Source organism: Acomys minous (genome assembly GCF_964271855.1).
Source record: "Acomys minous genome assembly, chromosome: 19".
Taxonomy (NCBI): Eukaryota; Metazoa; Chordata; class Mammalia; order Rodentia; family Muridae; genus Acomys; species Acomys minous.
This window is the reverse complement of record NC_140499.1, coordinates 44,332,782-44,346,550: the sequence shown is the minus strand read 5'-3', so window position 1 is coordinate 44,346,550 and position 13,769 is coordinate 44,332,782. Positions and strand designations below refer to the sequence as shown.

The 13,769-nt window shown below is 43.0% G+C and overlaps 1 protein-coding gene across 2 annotated transcripts in view; it reads right to left on the bottom strand.

Annotated features, from left to right (window-relative positions):
* Positions 1-13,769, bottom strand: part of PPM1L (protein phosphatase, Mg2+/Mn2+ dependent 1L) — a 261,143-nt gene that overhangs the window by 219,923 nt on the left and 27,451 nt on the right. The window lies entirely within an intron of this gene.

Below are 13,769 nucleotides of genomic sequence, written 5' to 3'. Positions count from 1 at the left end.
GAGAGTAAGTAGCCCTGAAACGTTATGTTCTTATCTATTTAACAAACTCGTGGAAATTTAGCAACCTATTTGTTTTATGTACATCCACCATATGCATTATAGGTTTCATGAAACCATTTTCATTCAAATGCACCACATATTTACCTCTGTTCCCCACAACAGCCCATTTCTACTCTGACGAATATGTAGGGAAGACTTCACGAATACACAGGAAAGCCAGGATCCACAAATGAGGGGAAAAAAATACAACTCTTGACTTTCAGTGTCTGACTTACTTAGGAGGATGATCCCCAGTTGCAGCCATTTTCCCTCCAATGACATAATTTCCTCCTTCTCTATGGCTGAATTAAAGCCCCACATTTTCTCCATGGCATGTCAACAGCCACCCAGACTGGTTTCATAGCTTAGCTACAAGAATGTTGCAACAGTGATGATAAGACATGCCAGTATCTCTGTGAGAATCCGCTTTTGAACCACCAATGGGCAAGGAAGAAATGTTTAATTAAGTAAATTCTAAAGTTCTTAAAAACAAATGCCAATGGAGAAGGGACGCATCAAAACCTACGGACATCAGTGAAGGCGGGATTCACAGGCAGAGGCCCAGGGAGATGCCAGCAAGCCCCACCTGCACCAAAAAGGCAGGGACAGCTCTGACGACACCCCACTGCTGCATCTCAAGGAACCAGAAAAATGAGAAGGAAAAGAAATAGCAAAATCAGAACAGAAATAAGTGAAACGGGGACTTTGGAGGGCAGAAGAAAGAAGAATCACTTCCTTTAAAACATGAAACTGACAAACCTTTAATTAGACTGAGAAAAAGAGAGGAATCCTCCGATCCTGGAACTCAGAATGAAATGAGAGAGGTTACAGTCCACACAACAAAGTACAAAGGATCATTAGAGATGAGTGTGAACACCATGTGCCAACTGACTGGGGAAACGGGAAGAAATGGACGCACACACCGAATCACATTACGAAGATCCAATCATGAAAGAACAAAACCTGAAGAGACCTGGTCCGTGAAAGTTACTGGATCAGTAATAGTCGCCTGTGGGGGAAAGGCCAGCACAAGCTTGGGCTGCCCCACCCCAGCCCTACCTTGAGAACAGCTGGCTGCCCCCCCCCCAGCCCTACCTAGAGAACAGCTGGCTGCCAGCTGTACTGTCATAAGTGCCTCTCAGGAGCAAAAGCAAAGCTCAGCCAAGCATGGCACACGCCTGCAATTTGTGTTCAGGAGGCTGAGGCAGGAGAATCCAAAATTTGGAGCTCCTTTGGGCTCCACAGGGAAAGCCCATCTCAAAGGAGAAAGGGGAAAGAGAAGAGAAGGTGGTAGAAATAATACTTGAAGTTCACCTTCAAGTATGCCAAGGATCAACAAGGAAAGAATTCTAAATGCAGGCATGAGACCAGCATTGCCTGAACACCAAAACAGACGAAGGGAAGGCCAAAACAGAAAAGCACAGGCCGGTATGACTGATGAACACAGAGGCCAAGCCCCTCAACGAAATAATCCAGGACTGCATTGATTCTTATTAATAACCAGTAACTGTTATTTATTGACTCATAATTAACAATTCACTGATAATCAGCTGTGAAACATACATATTGGTACTATATTAAGCTATCAAGGAAACGTAATTAATGGATAAATAAACAAACCTATTGTGCATTTTCAATTTCTCCACTGAGAACAGTACTGAGGCCTTCCAAGATCAGCCGAAGGTCACAGAGAATTTATATAAATAGAGCACAGGTCTGTTTTCCAAATCCACCACACAACACGGACCTACAGGCAGGGAATGTTAATGATGCAATTAAAAGTTCTCTAAAATTAAAACTGCATAAAGGAAAAAAGCCTTGGAAGAAATTGTGTCTTCACACAAAATACTGAAGACCAAAGTGGTCACCTATAAACCAGTATCACATGAGCCTACTTAAATAACTAGTTTTAAAATCCATACATGTTATCTTTTTTTTCTTGAAAACCTCAAGGTCTGAGTGACAAATAACACTCATTTACTAATGTCCCTGATGACTGTTTCCTGAGAACCAAGTGCAAGCCTAGTGTTATCTGGGCACTGACCATGTAGTAACTAACAGAGTCCCCGTCCTTGTCAGTCTCATATGCTGGTAGGCAGGGATAAACAGCAGGCACATAAACCGCGGGACAACAAGCTAGGTGGCGTGGGGGAGGCAATGCCATTGAGTCAGGAGACTGAGAAGCACCAGCAAATAAAGGGCAAATCCCACTGGACAGTCGGGGTGAGAGACACAGCGGTACCTCAGGAGCAAGCCATGTGGACAGCTGCCTGAACCAGGCAGACGCATCAGCACATGCGAAGGCACAGCGCATGAACATGCTGGGACACTACAAAAGGCAATAGTCAGTGCCCACGAAAGCCGTGGGAGAGGATCTCGACTGTGAATCCTAGACTGCCCGTGGTATTTGCAATTGACTGACTTTGGTGGGTGAACAACAGTAAGAAAACCAGGGAGAGTGAAAGAATGGAAACCATCTTCCACTGGGCTCCTACTAATGCTCCCAAGTACCCAATAAAGGGCATTATCTGATTTAACCACACGCCATTCTAAAAGAGGGAGGCCTCTCTTATGGACGAGGCGCCCAGCCAGGAAAAGGGCAACACCAAATTTAAATGCAGATCTTTCCGCCTGTAAAGTTCAAGGCAGCTTCTCCAAAAATGCCAGCTCAAAAGAGAAGAGACTATTTCCGCACAGGAACTCAAAAGATGGCACTGGAGGCAAGAGATATTTGCAGGTCTCCTTTAGCTTCCATCATCTTCACAGAAAGGCAAAGAGGCACCGTACACCTTTGCAACAACATACAGAAAATGTTCACAGTTACACATTTCGATGTTCCCAAGTTGGGGTTCTCCTATGCTCCCAGCGAAGAGGCTAAAAGACGTAGTGCCAGGAGCTGACCAGCTCCCTGCCTGGAAGAAAGCTATTTCCTTCCTCCAAGAAAAGTTCTGGTTTAAAGACTCTGATGGGCCACACAGCAGATCTTTCTCTGGGTTAGTAACTCAGATCTCAAACACCACGTCACAAAACTTCTCTGAGATCCAAGAACTTGCAGATGAAAGCCGTGAGGGGAGTCCTGTGCGGCTTGGCAGAGAGATAAGTGAGCAAATGTTTGCAATTCCCTGAAACTAAAAAGATAAGCAAGAATAAAGTTAGGCAGTGCTTGAGCTATTCAGCTTCAGTTTAACTTGTAAATTGTATAATCTTGCGCCAAGACAGATTTGCTGCCCAGCCATTTGTTAATGTGTTATTGTAAACTAGATCTAGAAATATGATAAAGAAGCATAAATAATTACCTTGTTTTAACAGCCAGAAACAAAACAAAGCAAAACATGACGCTTGTACGCCAATGCCAACATACAGTCAAGATGAGGTCCTCCAGGCTATGCTAACCCAAGATAAAACCAGTGGTTTCGCCTACCATGCAGTAAACTGGCCATGCCTGGGGAAAGTTCTGCTTGCTAAAATCTGGAGCAGGTGAAGGCCACTACTAGACTCTAGTAGTCAAGGCCAGGGTTGTGCCTGAAACCCTACAGCACACAGGACAACCCCACAATAAAGAACTAAAGGACCAGCTACAGGAGATGCCCTGCCTAGCACGCACAGGTTCTGTCACAAGTCCCACAAAAGATAAGACAGAAGAAAAGACAGAGGAGGGAGAAAAGGAGGAAAGAAGGGAAGAAGGGAGGGAGGGAAGGAGGAGGGAGGGAAGAAAGGCAGGTTATCCAGCCCCAAATGTCAATAGTGTTAAGGCTGGGAAACCCAATTCTATGGTTATTAAGAAAAAGAGGGTAATATCCGTGAATATAAATAAACTGGAAGAGTCAGTAAGAAAAAAAAAATACTGACAGATTGTAATTTTTAAAGATAAGGAAATGCAATGCCCAAACTGCCCTGTAGGTGGTACTTTGCCATTTTTATCTGATTTTCAAGTCCACAAATAATACTTCTGCCCCGATAGAAGTCTGTTTAAGTAGCAACCAAGTGACTTCACCTGCCAGCGCCAGCAAGTAAGCCTTCATTTCCTCCCCCTGCACCCAGCATTGCCAACCCAAGCTAAGCTCCCAAGCTCCCCCAGGGCCTTAAGCCAGACTGTTTCTCCATCACACTCGGCATTTCCCCTCCATACAGTGACGAGAACCCTGCCGCTAGGGGACACCACTTGGGTGAACCAGCCCACCAAGAACTTCAGGCTTCCTAAGGACAGCAGGGCTAAGTGTTTTTAGATGTTACACACTCCCTGCTTGGATCACTTGAAGAAGTAATGGTAAAAAAGATGGATGCAAGCCACCTTTCCCCTTTTGACAGATTGTCCAGTGAATATACAGACCCAATGATCCAAAGAATTTACATATGGCTCTGGCATCTCACTGGAGCTGGGACAGCAGTCACCGGAGAATGCACTGTCCCCAGGTTGACTCTGGCTCAAGGGCAAAGTGTTTCCCCCACAGGCACAAGGCCCTAGAGTCAATCCCTAGTACTACAAAAAAAGGACAATTTAATACAGTGATTATATTTTCTCTAAAGAATTCCTCTATGTATGTATGCATGAATGTATGTATGTATGTATGTATGTATACATACATATATATGTATATACACATGTGTGTATATGTGTGGTACATGTGTGCATTTACATGTGTGTATATATGTATCTGTGTGTATATACATGCATATATTGTATATGCATATGTACACATATACAACATATATAATATATTAAAAACAATCTTCACATAAACCAAAAACTGACTATTCTTTGGAGGTAAATATCTGAAAGTTCAGCTTTTAAATGTCAATCCATGGAAGAATTATATTTTGCTCAAATGAATATATATAGAGTTTTTCTGAGCTGGATCAATAAATGCATATACCACTTTGTACACAAAGGATTTCTCACCACATATCTGTTTCTAGAACACATTGAGGAAAAGGGCTTTGCGTGTGGCTCAGCTGGACCACTGCGTGTCAGTCATCCTCCATGCCCCAGATCACATGGGCGGGACTTACACACAGCACTCTGTCGAAGCCCCTCCCCCAACCGGAAGCTCTGCCGCCTCTAACCACATAGCCCTTCAGGTTCACTCCTCCGAGAGTCTCGACTGCCAGTGATTCCACTTTTCTAATATAGTGGGACTCTAGATGAGAGAATCATGGGAGAAAGGCAAAGTAGAAGGATCCAGAGGGTCCTAGAAACCTACAAGTAGAACATTATGATAGGCAGATTTGGGCCCAGGGGTCCCGCTCAAACTAAGGCACCAGCCAAGGACAATACAGGCGGTAAACTTTAAACCCCTACCCAGATCTAGCCAATGGACAGAACATTCTCCACAGTAGAGTGGAGAGTGGGATATGACTTTCTCACATACTCTGGTGCCTCACCTTTGACCATGCCCCCTGGAGGGGGAGACCTGGTGGCACTCAGAGGAAGGACAGCAGGTTACCAAGAAGAGACTTGATACCCTATGAGCATATACAGGGGGAGGTAATCCCCCTCAGGAACAGTCATAGGGGAGGGGAATAAGGGGAAATTGGGACGGAGGGAAGAATGGGGGGATACAAGGGATGGGATAACCATTGAGATGTAACAAGAATAAATTAATAAAGGAGGAAAAAATAAATTAAAAAAAAAAAAGAAAATTTCAAGTATGTGGTCTTATTTTTCTAACAGATTCTTAGAATCATTTCTGTTCTTCTACATCACAAACCCCTTTATCTGGCCCACGGGTGCAGTGGTAGAACACGGAATGCCCTGGACTCCGATCCGCAGAATCCAAAGGCAACACAGAAGGAAAGAGAACACCTCCTGTAACTGCACCCTGCAGAAGGTGCACTGTGCCTCCTCGCTCCTTAAATATGGTCACAGTAGGGGGCCAGTGACAGAGCTCAGCAGACTAACAATTAATTCCCAAAAGTTGTCCTCTAACCTCCACAGGCAGGCCACGCGTCCCTTCGCTTACCCACAAACACACGCATAAATAAGTAAAATAAATGTGACTATAAAAAACACTAACGGTGTGAAGGAGTGTGGGGCATGGCAGCAACTTGACGTGGATTCTACAGTGAACTTGCCTAGTCAGCACACTCGTAGGCATGTGCTGGGAGGTGGATGCATCCTTGGGACACAGAAGCTGTACCAATGAGATTCTCCCTAGCAGTCTACACATCTCCTCATTGGCTGGTCCTGATTTGTGTTGGTGTTCTGGGTTACACAGGATGGTAAAAGAGAAGAGACACTGTAAGATGGATTTAGGCTTCTCAGCAGCGCGATGGATCAACCTCTGAAGGAAGAACTCCAAGCTGCTTGGCAGAAGTCTAGTTATTGTTACACAAGAGGCACCTTTAGCAAGTCAATTTCCAAATGCCAAAACCTCTTATCTGATCTACGAGTTGTCTAAAAACCACTGCCTAAGCAATTCTCAGCCATAGGAGAGAGTTCCTGGTTTGCCAGGTGTGTCTCAGGACTAAGTTATGCAAAGGCTCTGTGAATCCTTCAGGAAGAGCAACTCCATAAATCTCAGATAACTATCAGTGACTACAAAAGGGTACATTACAGCCTAGGCACCATCGCTCCAGAACTCATGCCAGACGCAATGGCTCTGCTAAAATTCCACTACAGATTTGTACAGATTAGCCTTAAACCTAAGTATAGTGCCTTCTCACTTCCTGTGAGTTAATCGTGTGAATTACTGGACCAAATGGTTAGTAGAAACCCCTTTCAGAAACAGGGGTTACCTATGAGCTCCAAGAGTTTGCAGCTGATTTCTGAAGCGAGAAAAATCTTTTGGAAAACATAGGCATCGACCTATGAAATCTGTATAAGCATCAGGTAGTTAGCATCAAAATTGCATTGCAAGTATGGACTTCAGTTTTAAAACAAATACTGTATGCATAATGGTTCGTTAGTTTTGGCAAATGTATTATACAAAGGCATAAGATGCCAATAGGAAAACCTGGGAATAGGCTATCCGAATTCCACCATGTTTCTAACTCCTCTTCAAATCCAAAGCTATCCTAAAATTAGAAACAAGGGTGGAGAATATAGTATAGAGGTTAGGAGCCCTGGATATTCTTCCAAAGGACTATGGTTTGATTCCCAGAATCCACCAGGCAGCTCACATCCACCTGTGATCCAATCCCGGGGAGTCAATACCCTCTTCTGATCTCAAAGCACCAGTCACACACACAATGCAAAGAGAAACATGCAAATAAAGCATCGCTACATGTAAAGTAAATAAAATTATAAAATTAAAAAGTTTTTTTTCTTTTTTACAAAATATACTTTACCTTAATTCTAAACTGCATCAAATGAATGATGTTTAGGAGAAAACCTGGTAGTTCTCTGCTTCTCATGTTATGCTACAATAATTGAAGAATTATAATAACTAAATGGCACTAAGAAAAATAATTAAAAGTTAATTATATAAGCATATTACTTTAATCAACTTTCATTGGCTAACACAAAAATTAGTTGTGTGTAGTAGGCCACCTAAGCCTTGGATTTTAAGCCATTTACTTCACTGTATTAAAATGAGGCTTTCACTTTCATTCTCTCCAAAGGAGAGTATAATGAATGCTGTTGAGTGTATGCTGACACCAGACTATCATACAATAGTTCAGTCATAGCTATAGAATAGCATGAACCCACACATCTCAGCGTGGGAGGTTCCAACCTCCATAACGTAATGTCAGACTCCAGAAGCCGACCCATCCTTCTCTCTCTAGAATAAAACAAGCTTATTGTACCCCGGCACTAGCTGGTCTCTACACCAGGAATGTTCTTCCTCCAGATCTTAATATAGCCAAGCCCTTGTAATTTAAGTCTTGGTAAATGTCACTTTATCCAAACAGCCCTTCCCTGTCTATCCAACCAAAAAAGGCATACTCAATGTCCTATGTCTCCTATTTATACTTGTACTTACATTGCTAATCACCACTTGATACTTTCTAATGTTTTTTTTTTTTTAATTCACTTTCTATTTTCCTACTAGAATGCAAATCTCATGGTTTGGGCAAGAAGTGTGAACACCTATAATCCCAGCACTAAGAAGTCTGAGGCAGACAGATAGCTAGTTTCAGACTGGCCTAGGTTATATGATGAGACAGTGTCTCGAAAGAAATATGCAAACAAAACCCAAAAAGCATGCCTTCCCTACCCTGAGGGCTACTCTAATTCAGGCCCTAGAACTGTGTCTGACATAATGTAGTGATCAATGAAAGGGTCTAGAAAGGATGGATGAATGAGGGATGGATGGGCATGTGGATTAATGGATGGATGATCGATGGATGATGGATAGCTATATGGATGGATGGATGGATGGGTGGATGGGTGGATGGATAGGTAGGTGGATGGATGGATGGATGGGTGGATGGATGATGGATAGATGATGGATGGATGGTGGGTGGATGGATGGATGGTGGAGGGGTGGATGGGTGGGTGATCGATGGCTGGATGATGAACAAAACATAATTGTACAATAAGACTAAAATGTAAGCTATTAAGGGAAATTTAAGAAAAGAAATTGGCATACTAGGCATTGACTCATCATTAAGAAATCTAGTAAATCCTAATTATGTCCCAGATTATTCGTATACATAATCTCATTTAAACCTTCACAAAACTCTACAAGGTAGAATAGGCAGAAGAGCCTATTTATTATTCACAGATGGAATTGGGAGAGACCTTGTAATTAGTTCAATGGCGAAAACTGCATGGCTTACATTCCACTGATGCTAAGACCATCCTTTTTTCATGCCTTTAATATAATAATTCAATTGTTTATTATAAACCACACACACACACACTTGGGTGGCAGTTTTGTTTTATTCTGTTGTTGTTACTGCTGTTTGAACCCAGTGCCTTTCTTTTGCACACAAGGCAAGCACGCTACCACTAAGCTACGTCTCTAGCTGCTTTGTATGTGTTCATGGTATCACTCTTTAGTTGTTGGGGGTTTGTTTGTTTTGCTTGGAGTTGTGTAATCTGGGTTCTGTTTGGGTTTGGGTTTTGCAGTGTTTGGGACCAAACAGAGAACAGTGCCCATGCTAGGCAAGCACCCACCACTGAGTTACACGTGCAGCTCCCATTTGCCCATTTTTCGGCTGCCTTTAAATGAGCTCAGGATAATTGGGAGTCTAGCACAGGGCCAAAGCTGTGGCTTTTGTTGTGACTGCAGCTTAAATCAAGTAATAAGGACGTCCTGAAGACAGCTGTGCTGGGCATGAACGATAAAACGCTATTGGTGCAGGATCCCCAGCCTGGAAATATGGAAGACACAGAAGAAAAGGGCACCCCTCAGTCTCCTTGTTCTGATCGTCGCCCATCACTGGCTGACATTCAAAAATTGACACAGAACCATCAAGGTCACCTACCAAATGACTGTCCTGTCATTTCTAAGAAACAGCGCAAATGAGACTGTAAAAAATGGCTGTGAACTATGCCCTATGTTTAAGCAAGGATCCCTTTTATCAGCGTTTTCATCTCTTCTATCACTCTCTTGTGTACCTGCAAGCCTGCACAAGCCTCCTTTTCAAGGAAAGGTTAGCTGAATAAGGAAGGAAGTATACCCGTCACATACCTTCCCTGATATGTAAACTTTGCTGCAGACTAAGTAACACCCAAGCCCCGAAACCCATAGCATACTGATCCTAACACCACGCTCCGCTCTTTAGTGTCTTGTCCTGCTGCTCAATCAATAAACTTCTTAAACCTGCTTCCCTCTCTGCCGGGGAAACTCTTTTCTACGGCCTCTGAGGCTCTGTTGGGACACTTTAGGCTGTTCTGTTGGCACTGAGTGAGAATATTTACAAGTTCAGGGCCCTTAAGCCTCTGTGCTGGCCAAAGCATTTCGTTCTAATTGAAAATGAAAGAGGACTTCAAAGAAAGCACCTCGCCTAGAACCTCGCCGAACATTCCACACAAAGAGCGCCCAAAAATAACTCGACAGAGTGGCTTCAACCTGAGTAACAAGGTCCCACACAATTTCCTTTCCAGCACGGATGAGAAAACATGCAAGTCGTTATATATAGAAATCTGAACGCTGACCCTTGAGTGAGCCAGATCCAGCTGGCCTCCCGAGAATAGCATCGGCCATTCCTCTGTGCTCTCCCTGCATCCTGACTCTGCCGCTCTGAAATACAGAAGCAACTGTACAGAACAGTCACGAGGAACAAAGCCTCAGCAGGCTTTCCTGGCAGTGATACCTCTTACCCTCGGAGCACATCCACCACATCTCCAGGCTTTCCTAAGGCTGTGCTCCAGTGGGTCTCAACCTGTGGGTCATGACCCTTATGCGGGTCACATATAAGAAAACCTATATATTAGGTATTTACATTACAATTCATAACAGAGGCAAAATTACAGTTATGAAGGAACAACAAAAAAATTATGATTGAGGGTCACCAAAACATGAGGAATTGTATTAAAGGGTCTCAATATTAGGAAAGTTGAGAACCACTACTCTAAGCTAACAGAGACTCCAAAGTGCTCAGACCCTCACACTAGCTGTTTCTCTACCTGGCCAATTTCTCTTCCCAACTTACTTCGTCTTGTTACATATTTACAGTAGACATATTTGCAAAGAACTTTACCCAGCTAAAATATTTACAGGTTACAGTTAAAGAAGTGTGCTTAATTTCTAGGGTGCTGAATGAGAGAAGAAGATTAATAAAACTCTGAATGCTAAAACAGATCATCTAAATTCATACAAACAAAATAATGTCAAACATCCAAACAGGACATCACTGTGAGTGTAAATGTCATCAAAATACTGTGACAATAGCTGGTGTAACTAAGCAGGCATCAAAGCAATTGCAGCAGGAAGCTGCTCAGGTGGACACCACTACAACTTTATGGAAATGAGCAATTCCATTGATTTTTTAATGCCTGGGAGTATGGAGATTTAAAATAGTAAAACTGCTTATGCTGGGTGTGTGAAATGCAGCACCGGGAAGACATTTCAGCACTGACCAATGGTATCACACTTCAGAGGTGGGAAACTGAACTATTCTGGTAAACTAGGGAAATAAGACTACTGCACACTCATATTTCTGATGGATCAAAGGTAGAAATAATTAATTCATTAAAATACTAGAAAAAGTAATAGTGGTTATTATCTCTTAGTATGAAATTGCTTTCTAAATAAGATATAACATCTCAAAACAATAAATTACTAAATTTGATGTTTTGCGTTTTACGTAGAAAGGAAAAAACGTTGAAGTCAAAATATGAATTTTTAAAAAACAGCAAAATATACTAACACACATGACAAAGTACAGTTTCTTTACATGGGAAGAATTCTTACAACTTGATTAGGAAAAAAAATCAACTATGCTATAGAAATATGGAACCTACAGGCTGCTCACGACATAGAAATACCAGCAAGTGACTTTCAGCCCATTAGGAGATACTCAGGTTCACTCACAACTAAAAAGTAAAAATTAAAATAAGACCACTTACACTTATCCAAGCAGCAAAGATCAAAAGTGAAAATGGACAGAGCGCTGCCCAAGTCCGAGGCCACCTGCTCATCTCAAGTGCGTGGGAGGCAGAAGCAGGAAGATGAGCTATGTGGGACGTCTGAGGCCAGCCTTGACCATATGACCCCTGTCTCAAAAGCCAAAAAGAAAAATTGAATTCTACATCACTCTAGCAGCAAAGTAAGAAGGTGGCATCTGGGAAATTTCTCTTTCTGGGCCGGTGATTGAACCTGGGGCCATGAGCATGTAAGACGGGCACTCTACCACAAAGCTAACTTGGCTACATCCCCAGGCATTTGTTTGTCTGTCTGTTTGTCTGTCTGTCTGTCTGTCTGTTTTTTGAGATGAGGTCTCATATATCTCAGGCTGGCCTCTAACTTAACCCAGATACATAACTCAAACTTCCGATGGGGGGGAAAAATCATGATTTGTTCTTATCACTGTTCTTGTTTTGTGGTACAAAGGTTCAAACCCAGGGCCTTGGACACAAGGCAAGAACTCTTATCACTGAGCTATGTGCACCCGCCTCTTAAGGTCAGCACTAATGGAGTATAAACTGGTCACCCTCCATGGAATTCCATTTGGCAAAATGCATCAAAATTGGGACTACACATACTCTTTGACGCACTGACTAAACTTCTGGGAATTTATACAAAAGATCCATATGGAGAGGGATGTCTAAGAGTGTTGAGAATGTGCTACTATCTGTAGAAGCAAAGAAGCTGGGAAAATGTCGATCCATCAGCAGAGCCGCTAAGTAACAATTCATCTACGGAAGGAAACACTGAACGCGCAGGAAGAACTCAACAGATCTGTCTGAATTAATCCTCAAAACACACCGAGCGAGAAACACACGGCACGGAGGCTTCCTCGCGCTGCTGTTTATTTAAAAGGAAAAGAGCTAGAAGCAAACAGATGTGTTTGCACACACTTAAAACATCACCCAAGAGCCGGGCGTGGTGGCGCCCGCCTTTAATCCCAGCACTCTGGAGGCAGAGGCAGGCGGATCGCTGTGAGTTCGAGGCCAGCCTGGTCTACAAAGTGAGTCCAGGATGGCCAAGGCTACACAGAGAAACCCTGTCTCGAAAAACCAAAAAAAACAAAAAACAAAAACAAAAAAACATCACCCAAGAAACGAATGGAAACTGATAACAATGGTCCCCATAAGAAGGGAGTTTGGAGATCTGGAGTAAAAGATAATTTTTTTTTTAATTTTTTATTTTATGTTTATGGGTGGTATCAATGGGTATGCGTATCTACGCACCACTTTGGGGAGGCCAGAAGAGGGCAACGGAGCCTCTGGAACCAGAGTTACACACAGCTGTGAGCTGCCGTGTGGGTGCTGGGAACTGAGCCCAGGTCCTCTGGAAGAGCAGCCAGTGCTCTTAACCACTCAACTATCTCTCCAGTCCCAAGAATTTAATTTTTTTTAATTGAGCATACTTTCACATTGTCTGAAACTTTTAGCTTGAGTGTTTTATGTTATATAAAGTAATAGTCTTTCAATTACTGGCAGACTTAACAAGGTTATGAGATCACAAACTTTTCTTTAAAGATGGTAGTTTTCTTGGGCTTCTAGAAGATGGTTCTGTGGGTCAAGGGCTTGCCACCCAAGTGTGAGGGGCTGCATGAGACAGTCAGAACCCAAACACAGCAGGGCAAGACGACCAGGAGGGGATAATCTCTAGAAATTCACAGGTCAACTAACCTGATGGACCCAGCAGTGAACTAGAGAGCCTGCCTCAAGCAAGGTGGAAGGCAAGAAACCACATCCAAGGCTGTCCCCTGACCTCCACACACATGCCACGCCACACACACATGCCGTGGAGCACGCTTACCCCCACTCACATATAAATACCCACGTACACACACACAAGCAAACACATACTCGTATACATATAAGCAAGTATTATTATTTCTTATACAAATCTTAAAATTTTACAGAACTTTCGAGGTGTTGTCAGAAGCAAATTTTCTAAATGTTTTTCCTCTAAAACTGCAAACAATCAGACCATTAAACACAGTAACCTAGCCACAAGGCCTTCAATGCACAGCCTGCTAGAGTAAGCACACTTTATAAATCCTTGGTGGATGAGAAGAAGAACAAATGAACTGGGTAAGGTAGAGCACACTGCCCAGAACTAAGCGTTCAGATACGAAGGACACCTCAGCAGCTTGCCAAGAAGGCTGCGAAAGCTCGCAATGGCCATTAGAACAGTCACAGAGCCAGACAGACGGGTTGGAGGGCTTTC